The sequence below is a fragment of the Sminthopsis crassicaudata genome, chromosome 6 (assembly GCF_048593235.1).
Source record: "Sminthopsis crassicaudata isolate SCR6 chromosome 6, ASM4859323v1, whole genome shotgun sequence".
NCBI lineage: Eukaryota > Metazoa > Chordata > Mammalia > Dasyuromorphia > Dasyuridae > Sminthopsis > Sminthopsis crassicaudata.
In genome coordinates, this window is record NC_133622.1 from 142,336,096 (window position 1) to 142,354,956 (window position 18,861).

The following is an 18,861-nucleotide window of genomic DNA, read 5'->3' on the forward strand; positions in this document are numbered from 1 at the left end:
TGTTCCTTCATGGGGCAGCTAGTTGGTATAGTGGTTAGAGTACCAGCCCTAAAGTCAGGAGTACCTGAGTTCAAATGTGGCCTCAGACACTAAACACATCCTAGTTGTGTAAGCCTGGGCAAGTCACTTAACCCCAACTTGTCTCCAAAAAAAAAAATCAATCAATCAATTAATAAGTAATGTTCCTTCATGGCATCCATATACAGCCAAACTGGGATATTCCATTCACTAAATATGTCCTGTTCCTTATGTTTATAATTTCCTGTCTTTTATTATGCCCTCTTTGCCTATTAAATTATTAACCATCCTTTTATTCCTAACTCAAATGGAGCTTCCTTCATGACATCTTCCTCACTCCTTCCAATGTCATGATTGTAAAGTAATGAGTTGGATTTCTCTAAGTCAGTCATGCAAATTAGTCTTGTGATTTTGTCATGACACTGTATATATAAGTTGTATGTCTGGGAGAGGAGGTAGAACAAGCAGTCATTTCCAGTCTTCTTGCGGCCATATTCAGTACAGAATCACTGGATCTATAATCACTGAATGCTAAATCACTCATTTTTTTTTCTGATTTCATGGCTACCAATTGAAATAACTTTTAAGTGAGCTAAATATTCCTTCAGCCTGGCTACATGGCCTGTGATCTGTCTGCTTCCTTACTGTAAAGAAATCTGTGTAGGATTTATTCAGTCAACTAAGTTATGCATATACCTAGACCACCAGAGCTAGAATAAAACAAGCATATATCTTTGAGGCTGGTAATTGGCTCTTTGCCAAGGTCTCAATTGCTTCTTGGCATCTAGTGTTAGGGGTAATGCTTGGTGCTGATGGATCTGTTTAAGATGTTGATTATGATATCAGTGCCAAAAAATTAGACACTCAATGTTTTTCTACAGGTTTCCATTAAGTGTGGGCATTGATTGCCACACACAGTCTGAATCAGGGGTTCTCAAATTACAGCCCACGGGCCAAATGCGGCCCGCTGAGGACGTTTATGCGGCAGGCTGGTTATGGCAAATGGGCTGAGGGGAGGAGACAGAGTATGAGTTTTTGTTTTTACTATAGTCCGGCCTTCCAACAGTCTGAGGGACAGTGAACTTGCCCCCTATTTAAAAAGTTTGAGAATCACTGGTCTGAATCTTTCTAGATTGATAAGAATGTTAGAATTTTTACTCTGCTAATATAGCCTTTGAAAACCCAAAGTTACCTTTGTTTCATAAAGCCAGTTAGGAGTTTGGGGTAAAACTGTAGGCAGTGAGGAGAATATTGAGATGAGATATGTGAGAGAGAGAAAGAGAAAGAGGGGAGGGTTCAGATAGACATACAGAGACAGAGACATAGAGAGAGATAGAGAGAAGAGGGAGATAGGGCAGAGGAAAAGAAGAGAAAAAGAGAGGAAGATAGAAAAAAGGAGGAAAAGCGGAAAGAAGCAAAAGAAAGAATATGAACACAAGTTTTCAAACATGGGAAAATTTTTAGTGGTTTATGCTATTTAAAATGTTTTCATATATTATGTCATATTTCAGACATGAGATAAACCTATGAAAAGAATTGTAGCAGAGTGGATGGAGTTTGAGTAGGAGGATTTGAGTTTAAATATTTTCTCTGATACATATTGGATCTGTGATCATGACCAGGGCATTGTATTTCTTGGTGTCCTAGGCCACACTCCAAGACAATATAGCCTTCTATATGATTAAGAGTTTAGCATCTTTTCAGATAGTTTTCTGATTTTGAGGTATTCCATGAAACTGAAATAACAGATCCAGATAAACATAAACACATGCATATCTTGGAAATTGGTAAGTCAGGTTTTATTATATTTGACTGCTGTGTGTTAGTGTCATAAACATGCCATCTGGTATTACATGTCTGAATTGAGAGACCAGTGCTAGGTAAATATTTCATAAGATTATCATAGTATTTATTCTCAATAGAGATAGAAAAAGTGACTGTAACTACTAAATGCTTCTTGAATTAGAATATAAAATTTTATCACAAAATATGTAATTGAGTTCTATTCCATAAAGTTAATTTATTTCACAGGTCTTTGAAAAAAGTGAAGTTTTTGATCTTTGATAAAATTTTTCATGTAATAAAAATAATGTCTTATAAGTTGTAATATATTAGAAATAAACAGTAGGGGAGACAGTGTGTAATATTTTATTTGCAACTAGGACATTTTCCATGTACTGTTTCCATTCTTTATTAAATCTTTTTTTAATAGTGGAAAATTGAAAGGTCATTGTGAAAGGGATTTGAAAGAGCAAAATTTTAAAGATTTAAATATTAATTGAATTGTGTTCATGCAGCTGTGTCAAAATATATAAGCTGAATCCCTTGGCCAAGAAATATTTATTAAGAATACTTATTATGTTTCAGTCTTTGTGCTAAGCCCTGGGAATACAAAGGGGAAAAAAAGCCTCTTGCCCTCTAGGACCTCACATTCTAATGGAAGAGATGCATGATAAAAACTAAATCAATACCAGTTACATAGGACATAGTAGAAAGAAAGTAATATGAGAAGGAAAATCATTAGCAGCAAGGGGAACAGTGTAATAAGTCTCCTTCAAAAGGTAGGATTTGAACTGAGTCACGCTCTTTCTTGGGTTTCATTTTAAGGAAGGAGCTAGCGTGGACATGATTTATTTCCTTCCTGGCAGTGCCCAATTGTGCAATACCATTTCTCAGAGTGGATACTATCTCTCCCCATGCCTCTCCCATATTTCAGTTATTTTTTATGTATTATCTTCCCCCTTTAGAATGCAAGCTTTTTGAGGGCAGGCACTGTTTTTAGTTATCCTTATCTTTACATTCCCAATGCTTAGTGTAGATCCTGGCAACAGAGTAAGCATTTAGGAAGTCAAGGAGTCTAAGACAGGGGTGAGGTTCCAGGTGTGAGTGATGAAACCACCCGTGTAAAGGCAGAGATGTAAGACTGAGTATCCTGTTGGAAGAAGAGCTTAAGTTATTACAGCAGATCAGTAGAGCTGAATTGTAGAGTACGTGGAGGAGAAATAAGCATAAGAAAACTGAAATGGTAGCAATTATCCAGATGATTTTAAATGCCATATAAAGGACTATATCTTTAATCTTCAAGATGATAGAGAGCTACTAGAGCTTATAGAGAAAAGCTTGTGTTAAGAAAGTTGATATGGTTCATCCAATATTTTGGAAAAGCCATTGTAGTTGAGTGGAAGATATACTGAAGAGAGGAGAAAATTAAAGTTTAGAGACTAGTTAGAAAGTTATTACAAAAGGTGATATGGGTCAGAACTAAGATTGTAGCTTTTTTGAGTGGAGAGAAAGGAATTTGATGAAAAATTATTGAAATAGTCAAGATAACAAGATTTGTTAATGGATTTGCTATGTGGAGTGAGTTGGAATAAGGAATTAAGAATGACACATTTAGGTTGCAAGCCTGGACAATTGGGAGAATGATAGTGCCTCTAATAGCATTAGAAAAGTTTGGAAGAGGAGAGGTTTTGGGGAAACGTTAATGACATGCTTTGGGCATCAGTAGGATTTATTGATGTGTAATTTTAGGTCAGAAGAGAGTCTAGAGCTATATAGAAATATTTGGTAATCATTTGCATATAGATGATAATTGAACCCATGGGAACCAATCAAATAAGATCTTCAAATAAGATGACATTGAACGAGAAGTCCCAGGACAGATTCTTGGTGAGATACTCAAGAGTGTTCTTCAAGGTTGAAGGCATCTTACAAACCATCAATTCCCAACTACTTCATTTGTATAATCAGGTAATTAAGGCTCTGAGGTGATACTAATCATTTGGCTTCTAGTTAGTGTTATTATAAGGTCCAAAAATTAGTTGTAGCATTATATTATAATCTCTTTAATTTTTAAGCTTTACTGGATGTTAACAGGTTATAGCAACAGATTACATTGAAACTCACTCTGTCATAGTTGTATTTTTCAGTGAAATCCATTGGTTTTAGCTAATTTGTAAGTCAATTTTTAAAAAGATGGCAATCTTGAACCTGAGTTCAAATCTGGTCTCATACAATTAACACGTCCTAGCTGTGTGACCCTGGACAAGTCATTTAGTTCCTATTAATACAGTCTTTACCATATAAATTTCACATTTGTCATTTTCATAGGTAATTAAAAATAAGACTAGTCTTCTTGAATATCCATGACATTGTATATGTTAAATAAATGTTTTTAGTGCTGCACAATAGAAGAGAAAAAATATTTGGCATCCTTAAGTATATTAGGTCTCAGAGTCTGCTGTAATTTTAAAAACAAAAGCACTAGTGTTTCCAGCCAGAGAGCCAAATATCTTGGAGTCAAACATGGAAAATGTTTATAGTGTTGTATAGTTTTATTACTACAGACTGAAGCAAAACAGTTTATTGAATGACTTTCAGCCAGAAAGAGATTTTATGTGAGTTGACTATCAAGAAATGAGCAAAATTTGTTTTCTCTCATACAGAGAATGTATGAAGATATGCGAGTCTATGCCATTCAATTGATTTGTTTAACAGAATCAATTTTTTAAAATAATGAAAAGGAAGAATCACAACAAACTGTTAGAAATTAGACATATCAATATTCCATTTGTTTGAGATATTTATGTGCTGATTATACTGACCATTTTCATTATGTCCTGGATCTCTGTCTTAACAAAATTAGAAATAGGTCTTCCTAGGTCATACTGTTTTTTGGCAACTACAGCTTGAAATTTCATAATAATTTATTATTGACCAGTGAAGGGTAGATAGAGAAATGCCTACCTGGAGTCAATGACAGTTGTTACTTAATGAAAATTATAGAAATTCTCTGTAAAAATGAAACAAGACAAAAGCATGAGAGTTATTTCAAATCTTTTTTCAGTGAAGTAAAGGAAGTTGGCATTTCTATTTATTAAATACTTACTATGGATTACTTTGTTATGTTAAATATTAGGGATACAAATAATCTACTTTAATCCTTAAGGAGTTTGTATAGAAGAGGGCAACAAACTATGGAATGATAACCAGAAAGGGGGCATTTTATCTGGGGCGTCTTAAGAAATAGTGAGCAGAATCATAGATCAATTGTTTGATGATCTTTCCTGGAATGTGTAATATTGAATTTGATTAATCTTCTTAGATCAAGATATAGAAATTGAGTTGATGGAAAGAGAAATTCAATTACTATAATTTTAATTACTATTACAATAAGAGGAAGATGGTTCTAGGACATTATGATGGATCTTGAGGCATCTTTTTATGGGGACCATAAAATAATCTATTTCAGTGTTCTTATTTTATAGAAAAACTGAAATGTAGATACTTTAGAGGACTTGTATAATCATCATTAGCCTATTCAAGTCAACAATCTATATCACTGAACTGTCAATTCATTGCTTTTCCCACTATAATATGTTGTAAAATGTGACTATTAACAAAATAAACTCTTCTCCTTGCCAATATAATAAATTTTCTACTTGCTAACTCATAAATCAACTTTTTCTAAATACCCAATAAGTAGTTAATAATGTACTGGGTCTTTGAAAATCAATTCAGTAAAAAATTATATATATATGTATATATAGTTCCTGCCTCTAAGCAACTTGCAGTCTTATAAAGCTGTGGTTCTCAAAGGTTTGTTAGTATAGAAATATAAGTAACATGTTACTTCTATGGAAGAAAACTGTTTATGTTTTCATCCTGAACTAGAAAATCTTTGTAAAAACAAAGAGGCACTGGCATGCCCAACGTTAACAAAACCAACTGAAGGGAAATAAAGCTGTACAAAAGCAAGTGAAAATGTGAGGAGTTGTTAGTGTTCTTACTGCAAAATCCAATGTCTTTTTCTTGGTTCTTATTCACTTTTCTTGTTTTGCTATATTAGATGGTATATTTTTATACCCTTTCTTCAAGGATTCTTCTCCATTGTTTTCACAACACTATTGTTCTAGATTGTTTTCTATTTTTTGTTTTATTTGTTAGCTGTTCTTCCCCTACTCCTCTTCTTACTTCTTAAATGAGCACATCTTCCAGTGCTTGCTTTTTATTCCAATTCTGTTAGTCCTTCAGAATTCTTTTAATTATCACTTCTCTATTGAAAATTCCAAAATCTACATTAGATATGTATTATTGCAAATGCATCCCCTGAAGTGGTCACATATATTCAGATTTGTGTTATTTGAAGTTATCATTATGTGAAACATGGATTCTAGCTTAATGGAAATATGTGAATGTGAATTTGAATAATGCCACCATTTCCCATGACCCATTATTCACATTAATAGAATCTACCTTAGTCCTAATGACTTTTTCTCTGGATTTTGAATGCTTTATTTCTTATTGCTTATTCCTCATTTCTGGTGGATGTCTCATACCTTAGTTCAAACAAGTCCTAAATTTGCCTTAGTGACTAACAATATGCATGCTTAGATACTCTGTATCTGTCAGTGGTATCACCATTCTTCTGGTCATGTGAGTTAAATGTCTCATTATTGCCATTTATTCTTTTTCATCCTACATACCAAATCTTTTAATGTATCTCTTTGAATATATCTCTTTTCCTTTGAAACTATGTTCACCCTATCTACTGCTTCCAAACTAGTCTTGCTTCCTGTCCTCAAGGAGCACATAATCTAATGGGGAAGACAAAAAGCAAACTAATATGTACAGGCAAATTATATGAAAAATAGGAAATAAAATAACTAAAAGGTGAAAGGCACTAGAATTAAATTAAAGTTTTATATGACTCTGTGAGACTAATTTTATTTCATCTTCATCATGAAATTTCCACACTCAACAATTTTCAAAAGTTCCCTCTTTTTTATTTCATTATGTGATTGACTTTGGCTTGCAGTAATGCCCTTTATGATTTGATTTAATAATTAAATATGTAACGTAGATGAACAAGACCTACTTGTAAGCCTTGGGAGCAGTTTGTCTTGTTATACTGGAGGAAGAAAGATGATGAAAGTTATATGCATAGAGGACTTCTGGCCAAGATGGCGGCGTGGAGGCAGACAGCTGCTTGAGCTCCACATTTTCTCTCAGAATTTACTTCATGACAAGCCTCAGAATTAATGCTTGACCAGAAAAAAAACCCACAAATAATTACCAACAGCAGACATCCTTGAAATTCACCAGAAAAAGTCTGTTTTTGCTTGGGAGAGGGGATGAACAGACTGGGCACAGGCTGAGGGCAAGTAGTGAGAGCGAGGCAGGCAGCTAACACTGCTCAGACAGGAGGAGGAAAGGATGTGATCTCTGCCATTTCTGTGGAACGACCTTTATCCCAGTGTGAATATTCTGTCTTGGCAGGAAGCCAGGATCAGCAGAGAAGGTGTAAATACAGGAGGTAAAGAATAAAACCCCAGGAAGCTAGCATCTCTCAGACCCCCACCCCGACCTGGAGTGACTCAGCACGTTCTTAGAACCTCAGAGCCTCAGAGGTAGCGCAGCCATTGCTGTCCTGTTAGTGCCTCACCGCTGTCTCCCACATTCTGTAGAGGAAGCCCAGTAACATAATCCAGCACCCCTCACCCCCGAAACACACCAATTATTTCCCTTGTCAGTTTGTTTTCTTTGATTCTGCTCTGACAAAATGAACAAAAAATTTAAAAGTGCTCTAACCATTGACAGCTTCTGTATGGAGAGAGAGCAGACTTCAAACCCTGAGGAGACCAAAAGCAGACTGTCTCCAGAGGAATCCCCAAAGGGGGATATGATCTGCTCCTCAATACACAAAACTCTCATAAAGGAAATCAAAAAGGCTCTCACAAGAGACGTAGAAGAGAAATGGGAAAAGGAAAGGGATGCTTGGCAAGAGAGTCTGGAGAAGTCATCCCATCCATTTAAAGACAGTGGATAAAGAAATCAAATCATTGAGAAATAAAATTAGTGAGCTGGAAAAAGAAAACAGCTCTCTAAAAAATAAAATTGATGAGATGGAAAAAAATTCCATAGAAGAAAAAAAACTCACTTAAAAACTCAATTGGACAATTACAAAAAGATATAAAAAGAGTGAGTGAAGAAAATATATCATTGAAAATCAGAATCAAAAAAGTAGAATTGAATGACTCAAGGAGAAACCAAGAAATAGTCAAGCAAAACCAGAAAAATGAAACATTTGAAAAGAATATCAAGTACCTTATTGGAAAGACAATAGACCTGGAAAACAGATCCAGGAGAGACAATTTGAGAATAATCGGACTCCCTGAAAAATGTGAGGAAAAAAAGAGACTGGACACTATTTTCGAGGAAATTATCAAAGAGAACTGCCCAGACGTTCTGGAAACAGAGGGTAAAATAGACATTGAAAAAAATTCATCAATCACCTACTGAAAGGGACCCTAAAATCAAAATACCACTACATGGCCAAGTTCAAGAACCATCAGACGAAGGAAAAAATAGTGGAAGCTGCTAGAAAAAAAGCAATTCAGATATGGAGGAGCCACAATAAGGATAACCCAGGATCTAGCAACATCCACATTAAAAGAATGAAGGGCCTGGAACATGATATTCTGAAAGGCTAAGGAACTTGGTATGCAGCCAAGAATAACTTACCCAGCAAAAATGAGCACCTTTTTCCAGGGAAGAAGATGAACATTTAACAAAATGAATGAATTCCATCTATTCTTGATGAAAAAACCAGATCTACACAAAAAGTTTGATCTCCAAATACAGAAGTAAAGAGATTTTTAAAAAGGTAAAAAGAAATCTTGAGAACTATATTTCTGCCATAAAGATATGTAAAGAAGATATGTATAATTTGTCCTAGAAACTAGAGGTGGAAAGGAAATTATATCATAAAAAAGGGTAAAGTGGTGGCACTACATTTCATGAAGAGGCAAAGGTACCTTATTATATCTGAGAGAAAGAAAGGAGGGAGATGAACATAGTGTGTATCAATAGACATAGTCGATTTATGGTGAAACTTCTTCCACTTCATTGAAAAGTGAGAGGGAAGGAATAAGCTAAGGGGAAGGGAATACAGAAATTGTGAGGAAAAGGGGTAAAATAAGGGGAAGAACTTTAAGGTGGGGGAGGGATACTAAAAAGGGAGGGCTGTGAAAAGCAAGTGGTGTTCACAAGTTTAATACTGGGTAGGAAGGTAAGCATAAGCAGGGTTAACAGGATGGCAAGCAATATAGAATTAGTCATTCTAACTAACCATACATGTGAATGGGGTAAACTCCCCCATAAAGAGAAAGCAGCAGACTGGATTAAAAGCCAGAATCCTGCAATATGTTGTTTACAGATAACACACCTGAAACAGGGTGATGCATACAGAATAAAGGTAAAAGGTTGGAGCAGAATCTGCTATGCTTCAGGTGAAGGCAAAAAAGCAGAGGTAGCTATCCTCATCTCAGATCAAGCAAAAGCAAAAATTGATCATTATCTATAGCATAGATAATGAAGCAGTATCAATATTAAACAGATACGTACCAAGTGGTGCAGCATCTAAATTCTTAAAAAAGAAATTAAGAGAGCTGCAAGAAGAAATAGACATCAAAACTATAATAGTAGGAGATCTCAACCTTGCACTCTCAGAATTAGATAAATCAAACCACAAAATAAATAAGAAAAAAGTCAAAGAGGTAAATAGAATACTAGAAAAGTTTGATATGATAGATCTTTGGAGAAAGCTAAATGGAGACAGAAAGGAGTACACTTTCTTCTCAGCAGTTCATGGAACCTATACAAAAATTGACCATATATTAGGACATAAAAACCTCAAAATCAAATGCAGTAAGGCAGAAATAGTAAATGCATCCTTTTCAGACTACAGTGCAATGAAAATTACATTCAATAAAAAGCCAGAAACTAAATAATCTCATACTAAAGAATTATTGGGTGAAACAGCAAATCATAGACATAATTAATAACTTCATCCAAGAAAATAACAATAATGAGACATCATACCAAAATGTGTGGGATACAGCCAAAGCAGTAATAAGGGGAAATTTTATATCTTTAGAGGCCTACTTGCAAAAAATAGAGAAAGAGAAAATCAATGAATTGGGCTTACAACTAAAAATTCTAGAAAAGGAACAAATTAAAAACCCCCAGACAAACACGAAACTTGAAATTCTAAAAATAAAAGGAGAGATTAACAAAATTGAAAGTAAAAAAAAAAAAAAACTATTGAATTAATTAATAAAACTAAGAATTGTTTCTATGAAAAAACCAACAAAATAGACAAAGTCTTAGTAAATCTGTTTAAAAAAAGGAAAGAAGAAAAGCAAATTGTTAGTCTTTAAAATGAAAAGGGAGAACTCACCACTAATGAAGAGCAAATTAGAACAATAATTAGGAGTTACTTTGCCCAACTTTATGCCAATAAATTCGATAACTTAAATGAAATTCCAAAATATAGCTTGCCCAGATTAACAGAGGAAGAAGTAAATAGTCTAAATAGTCCCAATTCAGAAAAAGAAATAGAACAAGCTGTTTACCAACTCTCTAAGATAAAATCCCCAGGACCAGATGGATTTACATGTGAATTCTACCAAACATTTAAAGAACAATTAACTCCAATTCTATATAAATTATTTGAAAAAATAGGGATTGAAGGAGTCCTACCAAATTCCTTTTATGACACAGACATGGTACTGATACCTAAACCAGGTAGGTTGAAAACAGAGAAATAAAATTATAGACCAATCTCCCTAATGAATATTCATGCTAAAATCTTAAATAAAATATTAGCAAAAAGACTACAGAAAATCATCTCTAGGATGATATACCATGACCAAGTGGGATTTATACCAGGAATTCAGGGCTGGTTTAATATTAGGAATACTATTAGCATAATCGACTATATCAGTAACCAAATAAACAAAAAACATATGATCATCTCAATAGATGCAGAAAAAGCATTTGATAAAATCCAACATCCATTCCTACTAAAAACCCTTGAGAGTATAGGCATAAACGGACTATTCCTTAAAATAATCAGGAGCATATATTTAAAACCATCAGTAAATATCATATGTAATGGCAATAAACTGGAACCTTTCCCAGTAGATCAGGAGTGAAACAAGGTTGCCCACTATCACCATTACTATTCAGTATTGTATTAGAAATGCTAGCCTCAGCAATAAGAGTTGAGAAAGAGATTAAAAGAATGAGTAGGAAATGAGGAAATTAAACTATCACTCTTTGCAGATGACATGATGGTATACTTAGATAACCCCAAAGACTAAAAAACTATTAGAAATAATTCAGAACTTTAGCAAAGTTGTAGGAACAAAATAAATCCACATAAATCCTCAGCATTTTTATACATTACGAACACAATCTTACAGCAAGAGATAAAAAGAGAAATTCCATTCAAAATAACTGTTGATAGTATAAAATATTTGGGAATATATCTACCAAAGGAAAGTAAGGAATTATATGAGCAAAATTACAAAACATTTGCCACAAAAATAAAATCAGATTTAAATAATTGCATAGGCTGAGCGAATATAACAAAGATGACAATACTCCCTAAACTAATCTATTTATTTAGTGCTATACTAATCAGATTCCCAAGAAACTATTTTAATGACCTAGAAAAAATAACAACAAAATTCATATGGAAGAACAAAAGGTCAAGAATTTCAAGGGAATTAATGGAAAAAAAAATCAAATGAAGGTGGCCTAGCTGTACCTGATCTAAAACTATATTATAAAGCAGCAGTCATCAAAATCATTTGGTATTGGCTAAGAAATATACTAGTTGATCAGTGGAATAGGTTAGGTTCACAGGACAAGATAGTGAACAAAAATAGCAATCTAGTGTTTGACAAACCCAAAGATCCCAACTTTTGGGATACGAATTCATTATTTTACAAAAACTACTGGGAAAACTGGAAATTAGTATGGCAGAAACTAGGCATGGACCCACATTTGACACTACATATTAAGATAAGATCAAAATGGGTCCATGATTTAGGCATAAAAAACCAGATCATAAATAAACTAGAGGAACATAGGATAGTTTACCTCTGAGACATGTGGAGGAGGAAGGAATTTGTGACCAAAGGAGAACTAGAGATCATTATTGATCACAAAATAAAAAAAAATTGATTACATCAAATTAAAAAGGTTTTGCACAAACAAAACTAATTCAAACAAGATTAGAAGTGAAGTAACAAGTTGGGAAAACATTTTTTACAGTTAAAGGTTCTGATAAAGGCCTCATCTCCAAAATATACAGAGAATCGACTCTAATTTATAAGAAATCAAGCCATTCTTCAATTGATAAATGGCCAAAGGATATAAACAGACAATTTTCAGATGATGAAATTGAAACTATTTCCACTCATATGAAAGAATGTTCCAAATCACTATTGATCAGAGAAACGCAAATTAAGACAATTCTGAGATATCATTACACACCTGTCAGATTTGCTAAGATGACAGGAACAAATAATGATGAATGTTGGAGGGGATGTGGGAAAACTAGGACACTGATGTATTGTTGGTGGAGTTGTGAAAGAATCCCAACCATTCTGGAGAGCAATCTTGAATTATGCCCAAAATGATATCAAACTGTGCATACTCTTTGATCCAGCAGTGCTACTACTGGCCTTATATCCCAAGGAAATACTAAAGAAGGGAAAGGGACCTGTTTTTGCCAAAATGTTTGTGGCAGCCCTTTTTGTAGTGGCTAGAAACTGGAAAATGAATGGATGCCCATCAATTGGAGAATGGTTGGGTAAATTATGGTATATGAATGCTATGGAATATTATTGCTCTTTAAGAAATGACCAGCAGGATGAATACAGAGAGGTTTGGAGAGACTTACATCAACTGATGTTGAGTGAAAAGAGCAGAACCAAAGATCATTATACACTTCAACAACAATACTGTATGAGGATGTATTCTGATGGAAGTGGATATCTTCAACATAGAGAAGATCTAATACAGTTCCAATTGATCAATGGTGGACAGAATCAGTTACACCCAGAGAAGGAACAATGGGAAATGAGTGTAAACTGTTAGCATTTTTTTTTCTTCCCAAATTATTTTTACCTTCCGAATCCAGTTCTTCCTTTGCAAGAACAACAACAACAACAAAATTCAGTTCTGCACATATATATGGTACCTAGGATATACTATAACATATTTAATATGTATGAGAATGCCTGCCATATAGGGGAGGGGGTGGAGGGAAGGAGGAGAAAATTCAGAACATAAGGGATAATGTTGTAAAAAATTACCTATGCATATGTACTGTCAAAAAATGTTATAATTAAAATTAATTTTTAAAAAATTTAAAAAAGAAAGTTAGATGCATAGAGACAATTTCCTTTATACTTTCTATTGCAAAAAACCAACTCCAGGCAAAAATTGCTAGTTTGTCTTTGGTTTTCTTTAATTTATCATTCTGTGATCTTTTCCCATCTTTGAGGCTCCACCTCAACTCAGATGTCTTCATGATGTCATAACCTCTCCAATGCAGTATCTTATTCAAGCCTGCTCTATTCCTCAAAACCATTGCATGGTCACCACTGTTAACTATTTTCTCTCTCTTTAGTCAGACTATTTTTCTTTTTTTTGTCTCTTTGCAACTGATTGATTTTCTCTACTAAATGTGAAGAAGAAAAAAAAAATTTTTTTGTTGAATTAAAACTTAAAAGAATGACCAAATTTCTTTTAATCCTCTTGGAAATGTCTGCATTTTAAAGAAGGTGATTGCTAATTAATTGGTGGAGTTTCATGTTCTTTTTGCACAGTTAAGTGAAAAACATCAGAAAGTGTGGTGAGAAGTGCTTTGGGAATGGACAGATATACAGACTCTTTGGGAGTTTGCTCCTTTAGATCATTTCCCCTAAACTGAGGTACCCAAACTATCCTCAGTTTGATTGTGTATAGATAAAATATGTGCTTACTATATCCCCTGCTACTTGTTAAATTCTGTGTATGTAAATACAAAAATAGTCTGAGCCTTCACAAAGGAAGAGGCTTCCAACCCCCCCCCCCCCCATTTTTTTGAGTGGAAGTAGTGACCTTGAAAGGAAGTTGTCCTTTGAAAAATCACAAAATTTGAATGAAAATATAGAGTATTCTGATTAACACACTCTTCAGAGCCTATGGTAGTAAGGGTTTGATTACAGACTCAGCGAGTCAGCAGGTTCTTTGGAGAGCAGAAATAATTAAGATGACACAGAATTGTAGAGAGTGAGAAGGCTCTCATGCTTTTTCTCACATTGTTGTTTCAACATATAAAACATTTTCAATTTGGTCACATTGTTAAGGAGTATTTTGTCTTAAGGGAGAAGGAATAAGTAAACATATTAGAGAAAAAATTATTTAGATGACTTAAAATTTAACATTCATCATCCTTTAATTTTGTTTATCTAAGCTCTATGTCTTGGTGTTGATATATCAAGTATCATTCTATGTTTAAAGACTTTTAAAATTCTCATTGATATACATTATTTTTTGGTATCAGATATAATAAGCCTAATAATGCACATTATTAAAAAAAAGTCTTTCAATATCCTGAGATAGAAAAAATAAACTACATGGAAGTAGTCCTACTGATTAATCAGGCTCAAAATTTGTTTTATTAAAGAAATGAAGAAATTGTGTTAGTATCAGGGTTATTAATTATGAATAAGGTAGTATTCTAAGAGTATTGCTCATATTGAAACATAAAATGTTAATTGTAAATTTGATTTTGGTACAATAAGAAAACAAGGAAGTGTTTTAAAGTATTTTTACTAAAGTAGTGATTTTGTTTTTACCACCAATTCTGAAATGATATATTTTTTATGATAAAACCCAAAAGAATAGCCAAATTTTTTTTTTGTTTTTTGAAAGAAATGTGATATATACAGATTAATTACATCATGATGGATAAGCAAATATTATTTCAATTTGATTTTAAGAAGCTAGAGGCATTTGTATATTTTTGGTTTCCTTATTCATGGAGTCTAGGACCATACAGATCAGATATAATTATTTCCTCATTTAATACTCAGTTGTAGTCAGATGAATTGCTTTTAATCTATAGGCTACCCTTATTTATATAACCGATTATGTTCATAAAAATCACATGCTGTTTAATTATTTGGAAGGGGGCAGCTAAGTGGTGCAGTGGATAGAGCACCAGCCCTGAATTCAGGAGGACCGGAGTTCAAATCAGGTTTCAGATACTTAACACTTCCTAGCTGTGTGACCCTGGGCAAGTCACTTAACCCCAGCCTTGGGGGGGGAAATATTTGGAGGCATTTTTCCTTTGAAACAGTGTTACATGACATGGCTAAGTACTTGGGCCACCAAACAAAATGTATATTAAGATGAAAAATAAATATAACTGAATTAAACTATTATACTTGAACAATTATAGAATTAAGTGACTTTTATCAGTATTTATCAGTATGTCAGTATTTATATGGAAAATTAATTCATAATTGTTCTTTGTTTTGTCAGAAAAAGGCAATGGGACTATGTAAAGGGCAGAAACTCTGTATGATTGATTTAATCCTACAACAAGGTATTAACTCAATGGAATTGATAAGATAGTGGTTTTCTAGTTTAGCATGTGAATTCTCTAGTTTGGTATGATTGATTTAATCTTACTACAGATAATGGTTCCCTAGTGATATAATGATTGGTTTATACTCAGTATATTATAGTAATGTAATTGTAATAGAGTATATAAACTGAGGACAAACTCAGCCAGAGACCAGCCTCCTGGTGGCTCTCCTGTCTCCTGCATTTCCTCCAGAAAGCTACCTGGGCCCCAGGTGAAGGAAACAGACTGTGAAGGAGATAATAAAGACTTTGGACTTTATTACTGACTATTCTTGTGGTGATTATTCTGCTAAAGCCAAGGCTGGTCAGAAGGCCCTCCAGAAAGCTAATCTGGTTACATTACAGGAATAGGGACTCTTTTAAGCTGAAATCAGTGGAAAAATGGCAGTGATCTAGGGAGAATAGCAGAGATAGAATCTCTAAGTATTGTTGACTGAAGGACACATCTCAGTCTTGCAACTGATTTTCCAATTGTCTCTTTTATATTTTACCATGGGTTTTGGGAAATGGCCTTCCTGTTCCACATTTAATTGCAAATATCAGTTTCATCCCTATATTGTTCTTCTCTAGGACTGTTATGGAATAGAACATAAGCACTATTTTTCTGTCACTGAAACAGGTACATTATTCTTTGTAATTTTTGCAGCAGTTTTAGGATGCCAAGATAAGAAGATTTGTACATTGCCTTATCCATGTGGAATACAAGATTTGTGTCAAGGGACCATCAGAGCTTTGAAATATATATTGATGGTTTGGAATTGTCTTCAAGGGAGTGATCAACATGTTGATCACCATGCAGGGGAAATTGTAGAGGTTATTGAGGCTTTTGTTTTGCTCTAAAGGTTAAAGGAAGAATTCATGTTTTAGAGCAACAGACTTAAATTGGTCTGGATTTGTTAGAGAAACCAGATTATGCATGAAGTTTGAGAAGAGTATAAGGATTGAGTAGAAAGATGAGAAGAGTAGAATGAGGTTGTTTGAAAGGAGAAAAATACAGCTGAGATTGACAAGAGAAGTCTGAATTTTGGAAAAACTGCTAGCTAACAGTACTTGGACTTAAATAATTGGGAGATGGTGAGACAAGGGAAAGGAAGTGGGCTTCAAGAAGTAGAGAATCATAGTGTCCAGGCAAAGTTATATTTTGTCTTTTGTTCTTAAAGACAATCATGATATCAGGGAAGTTTCTCCTCCAGAACTTTCAGAGTCCAGTGGCCAGATATAGATCATAATGACTGGAAATGATCCTTCAATTATATGATAGTATAGACAAAGTACATTCTAGGGAACCTACAAGGAGGAAGTAAAGTGGATCATCCAGGTTTCTAACCAAGCCTGGAGTATTGTGAATGAACCATTCCTAATGATGGAGTAAATGCTGATGTAATATGGTAGAATTACATATGAGGCTGTGAGTTGGTATGAGAGCTTTGGAGGAAAAAATACATTCTACATTTTCTTCAAGAGAAATAGGGTTAATTAATTGGGGATCAATAAAAAATAAAGACAGCGTCAGGCCAAAGAGAAATGAGAAGAAACCCTTAAGAGATGATAATTGGGAGAGATTGTACAGGGGCAGCTAGCTATTTTAGAAGATATATTTAATTGACAAAATATTTTACAGAGAACTGATATTTGATGAAATAGTAACTTTTGTTCTCTCCAATTTAAAAATTTAGAGTAAGATAAGAAATTTAGGCATTTCTCTACTCCTTTTGTTACTGATTTCCTTGAGAAGACTATCTTTCAGATATTCCTACACTTCTTTTCCTCTCATTTTTTTAGATTACTATCTGGCTTTCAGTGTCATCATTTGACTATAATTATTCTTTCCAGCATTATTAATAATCATTTATTTGTCAAACTAATTTCCTATTTTTGATCCTTATCCTCCCTCTCTGCAGCCTTTCATATTATGTTACAACCTCTTCTCCTTAGCTTTTTCTCTAAGATTTTGTGATACTTCTCTCTCCTGTTTCTCTTATGTATTTGATCACTCCTCAGTCTTCTTTTCTCCATTTTATTGAGGTCATATCTATCATCCCTGGGTGTTCCTCAGAGTTCAGCCCAGGTCCATCTTCCCGTGTTGGTCTTCAACTTAACATGCCTCTATTAAGTATTAATTGCTTTCATGTTGTCTCCCCTCTTAACTTTGTGAGCCTCTTGAGAGTAGGGAGTGTTTTTTATCTTTCTTTGTTATCCTTAACACTTAGTATAATGCCTGACACATAATAGGCTCTTAATAAATGTTTATTGTCTGATTGAGGAATTTGTTATCTTAATTTGGTCTTTTGATTTCATCTGTGTAGGCAAATCTCAGGGTGGTGACTCCCTCTGCTGATACATACCATATTAGCAATTTATCTACTATTATAGTATACTGCCTTTCATTCTTATGAAAGTTTATATTCCTAATAAAAGGTAGACTACATTTTTAGTCAGAGGTTTCTGTACAGGGTTGAGTTGTTGATCAAGTGTCTGATTGCCAAATTTTTTGTAGAAATGATCAGAAATGTCATATCTAATAAGTAATAAATTATAGTTACATACAAAGAAAATATTTTTAAGAAGATTTGTAAATTAAATAAGGTGATGTAACTAATCAAAAATTTTTATTTGCTATAATGAACACTGTATAATATATAGTACACTATATAATATTTATTAAGCACTGTGCTAAGAATACAAAGGTGTAACATATGCCTTGTTTTCATTTTTCTCTGTGTAACTCTATTACCTACCACAGTAATTATATATTTTTATTTATTTATTTTAGAAATATTTATTTAAATGTTTGTTGATTAATCAACACTAAAAAAAAAAAAAAAAAAAAAAAAAAAAAGAAGAAAAGACTTGATTGGATATGGAAGGTCGGGATGACCCAAAGGTCTTGAACCTTGGTAACTAAAAAAGATAATGTTAACACAATTAGGAAACTTAATTTGAAGGATAGATTTTTTGGGTCAAAATGAATTATTTTTTGGTTATGTTAAATTTGAGATTTCTATGGAACATCCAGCTTGAGGGATTCAGGAAACAATTGGTGATGTAGAGCAGGAGTTCAATAGCGAGGCTAAGAGTGGTAATATGAATTTGAGAGATATTTTATAGAAACAGAAATTCATCATGTTGGAGTTAATGAGTTCACCCAGAGAGATGACTCATACTCCAAAGGTAGGAAGAGAAGAACCAAGACAGAGCCATATCCTAGGGGAAAAAAGAAGAAAATAGTGTTGCAAGAGGAGATGGAATGGGGAAATATAGAGTCAACAAATATCAAGCTATATGAAAATTATTAAGATGTATTCTGATGATCTCATCATACTTCTGCTTGGCTTTCTCTCTACCTTGGAG

General features: G+C 33.8%; 1 protein-coding gene across 7 annotated transcripts in view; it reads left to right on the plus strand.

Annotated features, from left to right (window-relative positions):
* BMPR1B (bone morphogenetic protein receptor type 1B) overlaps positions 1-18,861 on the plus strand; it is a 497,487-nt gene that overhangs the window by 253,824 nt on the left and 224,802 nt on the right. The window lies entirely within an intron of this gene.